Source organism: Microtus oregoni, unplaced genomic scaffold, assembly GCF_018167655.1.
Source record: "Microtus oregoni isolate MIOR12 unplaced genomic scaffold, Mior012 000016F_ref0000370, whole genome shotgun sequence".
NCBI classification, from domain to species: domain Eukaryota; kingdom Metazoa; phylum Chordata; class Mammalia; order Rodentia; family Cricetidae; genus Microtus; species Microtus oregoni.
Window position 1 is genome coordinate 11,640,526 of NW_024543075.1, and position 9,023 is coordinate 11,649,548.

Here is a 9,023-nt window from a genome sequence, read left to right on the forward strand (position 1 = left end):
ACGCACGCACGCACATGCACATGTACATCAACATGTACACACTACACACAGAGAAAACTTCCAAGACCACAAGAAACAATAGAAAATTTGTATAGTTCCATATCATTTTTTTTAAATTGAACTTGTAATTTAAAGAAAACCAGTTCCTCCTACAAAAAATACTATGTATCTAGGGATTTTGACCAACTTTTAAAGGTGGAATTCTATAACACAGTGAAAGAAAAACGCCTGAGGCACAATAACATTTGAAGAGTTTGAGGAAGGCGTCATTCTGAATTGGGGAATCAAGTGTCAAGTGTAAGCATTAATGGGGAGAATACAGACAGCCCTTACAGTCATGTGACCCCACACCTTAGTTGGTCTGTCCCACTAGAAGTACCTAGTTGTAAAATTTCCAACTGGTGGGCTGTTTCGGGCAGTTGGGCTTGAGTTCTGCTTTTCTTTACTGTAGGTATTTACGAGATAGTTCATGTTGAATTAGGCTTATGCTTGTAAAACAAGCAGATTTAGTTCCCTTTGGAGGCCTTGGTGCCTGCTCTTCACTTTCATTTACCATAACAATAGCAATTTTATTAAGGAAGCAGAGGAGGAAGAAATGTTTCCCAACACACCACAGGAAGTGAAAATAATGCCGTATTGCTTCCTTCTCTGTTGCTGTGATAAAATGCTATCACCGAAACCAGCTTAAGGAAGGAAGAGTTTATCTGACTTAACTGTTCCAGAGGCCTAGAGTCCTTAATAGTGAGGAAGGCATGAAAGGAAGCTGGCTGGTCACATTTTATCAGCACACAGAAAACAGAGAAAGAACAGGAAGTGAGGCAAGGCTATCCACTGTCAGAGCCCACCCCCATGACACACTTCCTTCAGCAAGACTGCACTTCCTAAAGGAATTACAACCGCCCTACACAGTACTGGGGATTAGGTGTTTAAATAGACAAGCCTATGACCATCGCAGACCCTAAAATCAAAACCAAGCAAAATGTAAAAAAAGAAAATGTCCATCACCTGCACAGACACAAAAAAATAAAAATAAATATTAGCAAACCGAATCCCTTATTACAAGAAGAGAACATTTTATCCAGAATGACTTCATATTGTACAATAAGATAATAGAGACTTCCGAATAACCTTCACCATGCTTGGTCACCAAATAGAAGCAAAAACTCAACTGTCTTTGGTTTTATTGACTTATTTCTCTATTGGTTTTCAATTTTATTGAATTCCATTTATAGCCTAGGAACACAAGGTTAATATAACATTTTAAAAATCAATCAATATGTTCATCGTATCATACTAAATGAAGAAGAAAACCATTTGGTCACATAAATAGATTTAGAAAACGCATTTAAGGAAATTGAACACCCATTCATGAGGAAAGATTTCATCCAACATTAACTGAAGGGACCATTCTCAACTTGATAGAAAGACATCTGTGGAAAAAAAACCTGCCATCAATATCACACCACAGGAAAAAGTACTAAACGCTGTCCTCATCAATTTTAGTCTGCTTACCATCGTCAAGGGTACCTCAGCCATGGCACTAGAATAATGACAGTAACTACAGTAGCCTCGCAGATCACAAAGAAACGAGGCCATCTTTATACTCAAGCCACAGGATTATCTATAAAGACTACAAGAAGCTAATATTAAGCAAATTTAGCCAATTCATAAACTATACTATTAAGAGTTTAAAAATCCTCACTGTAACAGTGAACAACCATAAAATAAAACATTTGACAATAGGATCAAAAATCATGAATTAATGATAAATGTAAGAAAACATGAGCAAGCTGTGTAAAAACAGTGGCAGGAGGAAGCAGGAACCTACTTTAAGGGACGAATGAACGCTGCTTGGGGATTGGGAGAGGAGAGAGTTAAAACTCTTGAAACCAGTCACATTCAAGAGCCTAGCCAGCTGTGTGTACGTGCATGTGAACTCCCATCTGCATATGTGTGTGTGCTTGCAAGTTGTTAAGCTGATCCAAAATTAGTATATAAATTCGTAGAATCTAGAACAGGGTTGGAAAACACATTCCGTTACTTTAAGATATTATGAAGTCACAGTTATCAAAGCAGGGCAGCTTTAACAAAAAGGCACATGCGGTGGTTTGAAAGAAAATAGCCCTCAAAGGGAGTGACACCGTTAGTGGGTGTGGCCTTGTTGGAGTGGGTGTGGCCTCATTAGAGGGTTTCAACTCAGGAAACCACCCAGTGTCTTCATCGATTTCCTGCTGACTGCAAGGTGTAGGGCTCTCAGCTACTCCTCCAGCACCATGTCTGCCTGCACGCCTCCATGATTTTGATAATGGGCCTCTGGAACTGTAAGCCACCCCAATTAAATGTTTTCCTTACAAGAGTTGCAGTGGTTGTGGAGTCTCTTCAAAGAAGGATGCTCACCTTACTAGACCTGGATAGAGGTGGGCGGTCCTTGGGCTTCCCACAGGTCAGGGAACCCTGATTGCTCTTCGAGCAGATGAGGGAGGGGGACTTGAACAGGGGAGGGGGAGGGAAATGGGAAGTGGTTGCGGGGCGGGGGCAGAAATCCTTAATAAATAAATAAATTAAAAAAAAAAGAAACCCAACTAAGACAGAAGTCAAACAGATCAATGAAATTGAAATGCAAGCGAATAGACACATGATTCTTTTAACTTGATCGAGGTACCCAATCAATTCAATGAGAGAATGAACAGCTCCAACAGCTCACACCCCCATCACTCACAACACACAATAGTTCATTTTGGAGGGCTGGAGAGATGGCTTGGTGGTTAAGAGCACTGTGCTTACTGCTTTTGCCGAGGACCTGGATTGTTTTCCAACCCCTACATCAGATGATTCACAACCACCCATAACTCCAGTTCCAAGGAATCCTACGCCCTCTGCTGGCCTCCACAGGAACCTGCACAGATGTGGTACACATAAACTCAGGCAACACACATATATAGAAATAAATAAATCTTTCTTAAAAAACGAATTTTGAGCCAGGCGGTGGTGGCACACGCCTTTAATCCCAGCATTCAGGAGGCAGAGGCAGGTGGATCTTTGTGAGTTCAAGGTCAGCCTGGTCTACAAGAGCTAGTTCCAGGACGAGCTCCAAAGCTACAGAGAAACCCTGTCTCAAAAAATGAAAAGCAAAAAAAAAAAAAAAAAGAATATTGAGAATATCTTCACAACATTTACTAGCAGGGACTACCCCCAAGAAAAAGGCCTGACAGGAAAAGATCAATAAATAGCACTTCATTAAAACCTAAAACTACATCAAAAGATACTACTATGAAAGAAGAAAAGCAAGCCACGGAGTAAACAGAGTAGGAGAAAATGATCTTAGCCCAGATGTCACTAGGTGATGTCCTCTTACGAAGTCACCTTTGGATGTGTGAGCTCCCATTGACTGACATATCACTGCATCCTACATTACTGTATTTAAAGACCCAACCTTTGAAATGAGCCACGTGGGCAAGAGGCATGCCCCAGTGGATGAAGTGATCGTCATACAGCATGGGGACTAAAATCCAGATCCAGTAAAGCTGGGTGAGAGGATTGCACTCGTGGCCCCATTGGTCCTATAGCAAGATGGGAGACAGAGGCCAGCTTTCTGGTAGCAGTCAGCAGGAGACTCTGTCCCAAACAAAACTGAAGGCAAAACCTGACACCCGGAGTTGTCCTCTGACACCACAAGTGGGCTGTTGTGTGACCCACAATCACACTCAAATAGTCTCACACAAATATGCATAGAACAATACACATACAATAAAAAAGAAACAAAGGGCCATACACAGATACTTTATAAAATAAGATGTATAAAGGGCACAGAAAAAGATGCTTAATGTCATTAATGCTGAGAGAAATGCAAATTAAAAGCTCAGGAAGAAACCACATCACAGCTTCCAGTTTAGCTGAAGTTGGAGAGACTGACAATAGCAAAAGGTTACAAAAATCTGGAACTTCTACAGCTCCCCTGCTTTGGGGAGAGGGGACATAAAATGGCATAAATACTATAGAAAATGTGTTGGTAGTTTCTTACAAATGAGACGTGTGTCTGCTCTAAGACTCAAGCATTTTGCTTCTAGGGACTTAATCAAGAAAAAAAATGAATATATGTCCATCAAAATGTTCCTGGAAGATTTGTTAATAAAAATGTGGGGAGAAGGGTAGCTACCTGTAGGCAAGTGACTCAATAAGCAACTCCTATTGGCCTCTGGACACAACAGGATACTTCCCGGAAATGGAAAAGAACTGACTGCCAATCTGTGGAATAAATAGATGAATTTCACAGCACTTTGAGCTAAAGACGCCAGAGATCTTTGACTTGAAGCACGGGAGTTTCCACTGTGTGATTCTACTTCCGTGACGCTGAAGAAGAGAGAGATGTAGGAGGTACAGATGGAGCCCACAGTGGCTGCTTCCAAAGACCAGCATCAGGGGTGGTGATGACTGATGGAAAGAGGCAGGAGGTGCCTCTGGGGATGTGGAAGTGCTGAGTGGTTTATTTGATTCAGGGTTACATAAGAATCTATAATTGTCAATATTCATCTAACAATACACCGAGCGTCCTGCATTTCACAGTATGTAAACTATACCTCATTTTAAAAATGTTTACAATAAAACATAAGCCAAAGCTAAGCCAAGACATTGGAAAGTGAGCCGACTGAGTAGTCCATATCAAATAATAGGGCAATAAATAATAAACAGAGGTGTATTTTCCTCCTCAACCCAGCCCCCCAAATGTCATATGTTTTTACAAGTACATTGTAGCAGTCTTTCAAAACACAATCTGTTCTTTTAAATAAACTGTTCCCAAAGTTAGAAAAGACTGCTTAAAGAGAAAAGCAAAGTAGGGAAAGGAAAAGGGAGGGAGGGGATCAAGGGAGAGTGTCCAATTCATTTTATGAGGTCAGTGTAATCTTGATCCCCAAACAAAGGAAAACACATGACTAGAGAATGCCATGCTCATTGCACTTATGAATATTGGTGAACTAAGCAAAGGACAACTGAACCAAACCAAATAAATGCAGCAAGCCTAGGAGTGGGGAACCATACCAGGACGGCAAGGATGGTTCAACCTCAGAATGTCTGCCAGTGTGATTCATCACATTCATGCATTAAAAGAAAACACACAGACACAGACACACACAGACACACACACACACACACACACATATATATATATATATACAAACACACATAAACACAGATTGTGTTCCTAAAAAATTGATTCCTAAAATATATATGATAAAAATAATGACCTTGTGTCTTTTTTTACTTTACAGGTTTTTAAAATAGTTTTTACCATAAAGAAGACATTTCCCTAACAGTAGAGATTACATATCAAAACTTACTATGTTTAATGAGGAAATTTTTCATTCATTTCCTCTAAGAACAGGAGCAAAGTGAGAATGTCCATCCTTCCAGAAAGGCTTCACATGGTGCCAGAGGCATGGGATTCTTTGTAGAAAATATAATTACCCACTTAGGACAAGAAGAAAATAACAGAATCATAAGACAAAATTACTACTATACTACTGCATTAGATATTTTAATGTAATATAAAATATCTAAACAACTAACTTACATTTTTTATTAAATAAATATTAAAATATCAAAAAGATATACTCATTTAAATAACAAATAAATGGCAGGACACTTGTCTAGGATACATAAAATTGTAGTTTCATTCCCCAATTATGAAAAAAATCAACAGGTAATAAAATAACTAGCTGAATTTTCAGCAAAGTTGTTATTACTATTTCAGAGAGATAGCAAGTAGTAGGAAAAAAATATTTCTAGAAGACGCTACTTACAGCCAGTTGTGGTGCACACCGTTGGCCTCAGCACTCATGAGGCAGAGGCAGGGGCAGAATGTATCAAACTCTGTGAGTTTGAAGCCAGTCTGATCTACATAATTAGTTCCAGGGCAGCCAGAACTACATGGTGAGACCCTGTTTCAAAAAAAAAAAAAAGTACAAAAGATATTACTTACAATATTAAAACAATGATAATGCATCTAGGAATTAATGTGAATAAATGAAACTTTATGGAGAAATCAAATCTCCAGTAAGTTGCATAAATCAGAAATTATGTAAATATAGGATGATGATGCTCATCCTATAAATATAGGATGACGAAATCTCAATTGTTCCCCCAAATTGCTGTATAAAATTTGAATATTCAACCTGAGAAGTGGCTCTTCAAGTGGAAGGCGGGAAAATGGTGGACTCCTCGGAGTGGGGCTCGGGGAAGCCCACAGCCACTGGTGCCCTCAAGACAAAAGGAAGAAGAGCAAAAGGAGGAAGAGTGGTTGAGTCCAAATACCTGCAATATGAGAAGAAAATTAAGAAGGCTTCTGTGTCTGCTGGAGGGAAGTCACCAGAGGGAAGAAAGACCAGCACATTGCAGAAGATCAAAGACGACGGCCTGATGATGGGAACAGGAGGCCTGCAGTCCACCATGCTGGAAGGGCACAGCACAGCCCCGCCCTACCTAGACCTTTCATCCATCAAAGACAAGCATGTTCAGGACGGCTCCGCAGCTAGACAGGACAATGTCAAAGAAAGCTGAGTCCACATCCTTTACCACTCAGAAAAAGACACGCCTTCCCAAGAAGAGACAGGATCTGCAGGAGACCATGGACAGGATGGAGTCGCAGACACTGCTGCTGACCCTGCTCTCTGTGAAGATGGAAAACAACCTGACTCTGCTGGAGGAGAAGGCTGAGAAGGACTTGGCGGCCATATGCTGTGAGAAGGAGAGTCTACAGCGGCGGGTGCTGGAGCCACGGCGCCAGCTACTGCTCCAGCAGAAACATCAGGAGCTGGCTACCATCCTGGATGCCCAGATGGAGGTGTTGGGCCCTTTCCAGGCTGTAGCAAAGCCCTTCGAGGAGCAATACAAGACACTGGCCACAGCCTTGGACATCACTCTACATGAGCTGCCTGTGCAGGCCATCCACATGCAGAGAAGTGGGCAGGAACTCCTAGATGATCTGGAGCTGGCCCTAAAGACCTTCCTGCAGCTCCTGGGCGAGCTGGGCATCTCCTCCCCGGACGCCAGCACACAGGTGTCATGCCTGCTGGAGGAACTCAGGGACTTGATTACCAAGAAGGACCTAGAGCTCTACAGGATCTTTGGTCAGGTGCTGGAACTTTCCTCCCAGGCCAGCAAAGAGGCAGCCTTGATAAACCAGGAAGTCTGGGAAGAGGCCCAGAGCACCCCAACCTGCAGCCAGTGGTACTTCGGTCCAGACGCCCTCGGGGGCCCACAGCCCCCTCCCAGGACAGGACTAATCCCAGTGTAGGCCTCACCCCACTTTTCGCTTGTCTTCGTTCCCTCTGGGCCTTTACCTCATAGATTGAAGGACGTTCCAGCCATACAGTTTTCTGAAATTTTTGTGCACTTTTCTTTTTCTGCATTTTCCACTTGGGACATCAGCAGCATTTGTGGGTCTGGGTTTTGGTTTTTTGAGACCGAGTCTCCCTGTAGAGCCTGGCTGTCCTGGAACCAAGTGACTGTCGGTGTGGTGATACGTGCTTTTAATCTCAGCACTCCAAGGCCAGCCTGGTTTACTTCCAACCAGGAGTGACTTCCAAGACAGCCAGGGCTACACAGAGGAATCCTGTCTTTAGAACAAACTGATAATAAATTCTGATTGACGTGTGAAAAAAAAATTTGAATACTCACACTTTCTGACATGGTTTAGGAAATTCGACTAGTAATAGCTTAAGTTAACTCTGAAAGATCAAGACTAGCATTCAAATAGATCCCTACAGAACTGGAGAAACAAAAGCCTAGCCATGTCATAAACACAACAGACTAGCAAAACATAGAAAGATGTGAAAGTAGGTGCAAGCCTGCAGTAGGCGAAAGAGCCGCTGTGACTCCTCCTGAACAGGACACGAGGTCAATGGAGAGGCTTTGGTACACATGTTCACAGAGTGGAGAAGAAGAAAATCAGGTCAGGACAATAAAATCAGAAGCTTTGGGGGCTGTGCAAAGTGAACAATTATCTAATAGAGCTTAATCACATTGAAAGCAAGAGTTTCCAGCCCATGAAATATAATAGGACAGAAGTTAAAGAAAGATCACAGAATAAGAGAAATTATTTGTGGTGCCTTGAGTCAGTAAGAGATGCCTGGGATAATCAAGGAAGTCTTGACAATTGGAAGTAGAAGGCAGCCTCATAGAGAAATAGGAGAAAAATGAAAACAGAAGAGGCAGCCCCAAAGGCCAAGAAACACAAAGACGCCCACACTTTTCATAAGCAGAGTGGCAGTTACAACCGTGATGACATGCGACTCTGTGTCCAGGAAGCTGCTGATCTGGGTACGAGCCCCGCAAGGAATGTGGATCCAGGCCATTTTCATCATGTACACTAGTCAGAGTGAATTAAACAGCACCCAGTGTAGCAGCCTCTGGCTCTTCTTCATCACAGCAACTGTGTACGAGCCCTGTGATCCTACAGTGTCACTCTAGATAGACAACCCCAGTCTCAGAAGCAGAGATTGACATGTTCAGGTTGTTCCCACAGGGGCAGCTGCCAGACGTGGGTTATTAGAAGCAGTGGGAAGAGGAAGCCAGTTTGGGGTGCCAGCACCAGAAAAGTGGATAGCTAATTTGGCATCTCATAGAATGTTCTGGAATTAAAAGCAATGACCTTTAGCAGTGTGGGTGGTATTAACGCCACTGCTCAGGGAAGAAAGTAAGGGACAGAAGAAGTGATGTGGCCCAGTACCATCTACAGCGAATAAAATTCACACACACTAAATAGGAACATGCTCTTTTGCAAGAATGAGTACAAAGGATGACAAGCAAGATGGAAAAATTGCAGAAGTATTCAATGTGTTAGAAAGGGGACTGGTGGCGGGGCTGATAATTAACCAAAGAGGCAAGAGAAAGAGAAAGAGAGGAGGCAGTATGCATGGAAAACATTCTATACACACACACACACACATGCACACAAACTCTCACACGCAAGTACACACTCACATGCGTACACACATTCACAAACACACATGGACTCACATGCACGT

At 42.3% G+C, this 9,023-nt stretch overlaps 1 pseudogene; it reads left to right on the forward strand.

Annotated features, from left to right (window-relative positions):
• The first annotated feature begins 6,204 nt into the window (after positions 1-6,204).
• On the forward strand, positions 6,205-7,344 carry LOC121457649 (annotated as a pseudogene).
• Positions 7,345-9,023: the final 1,679 nt, after the last annotated feature.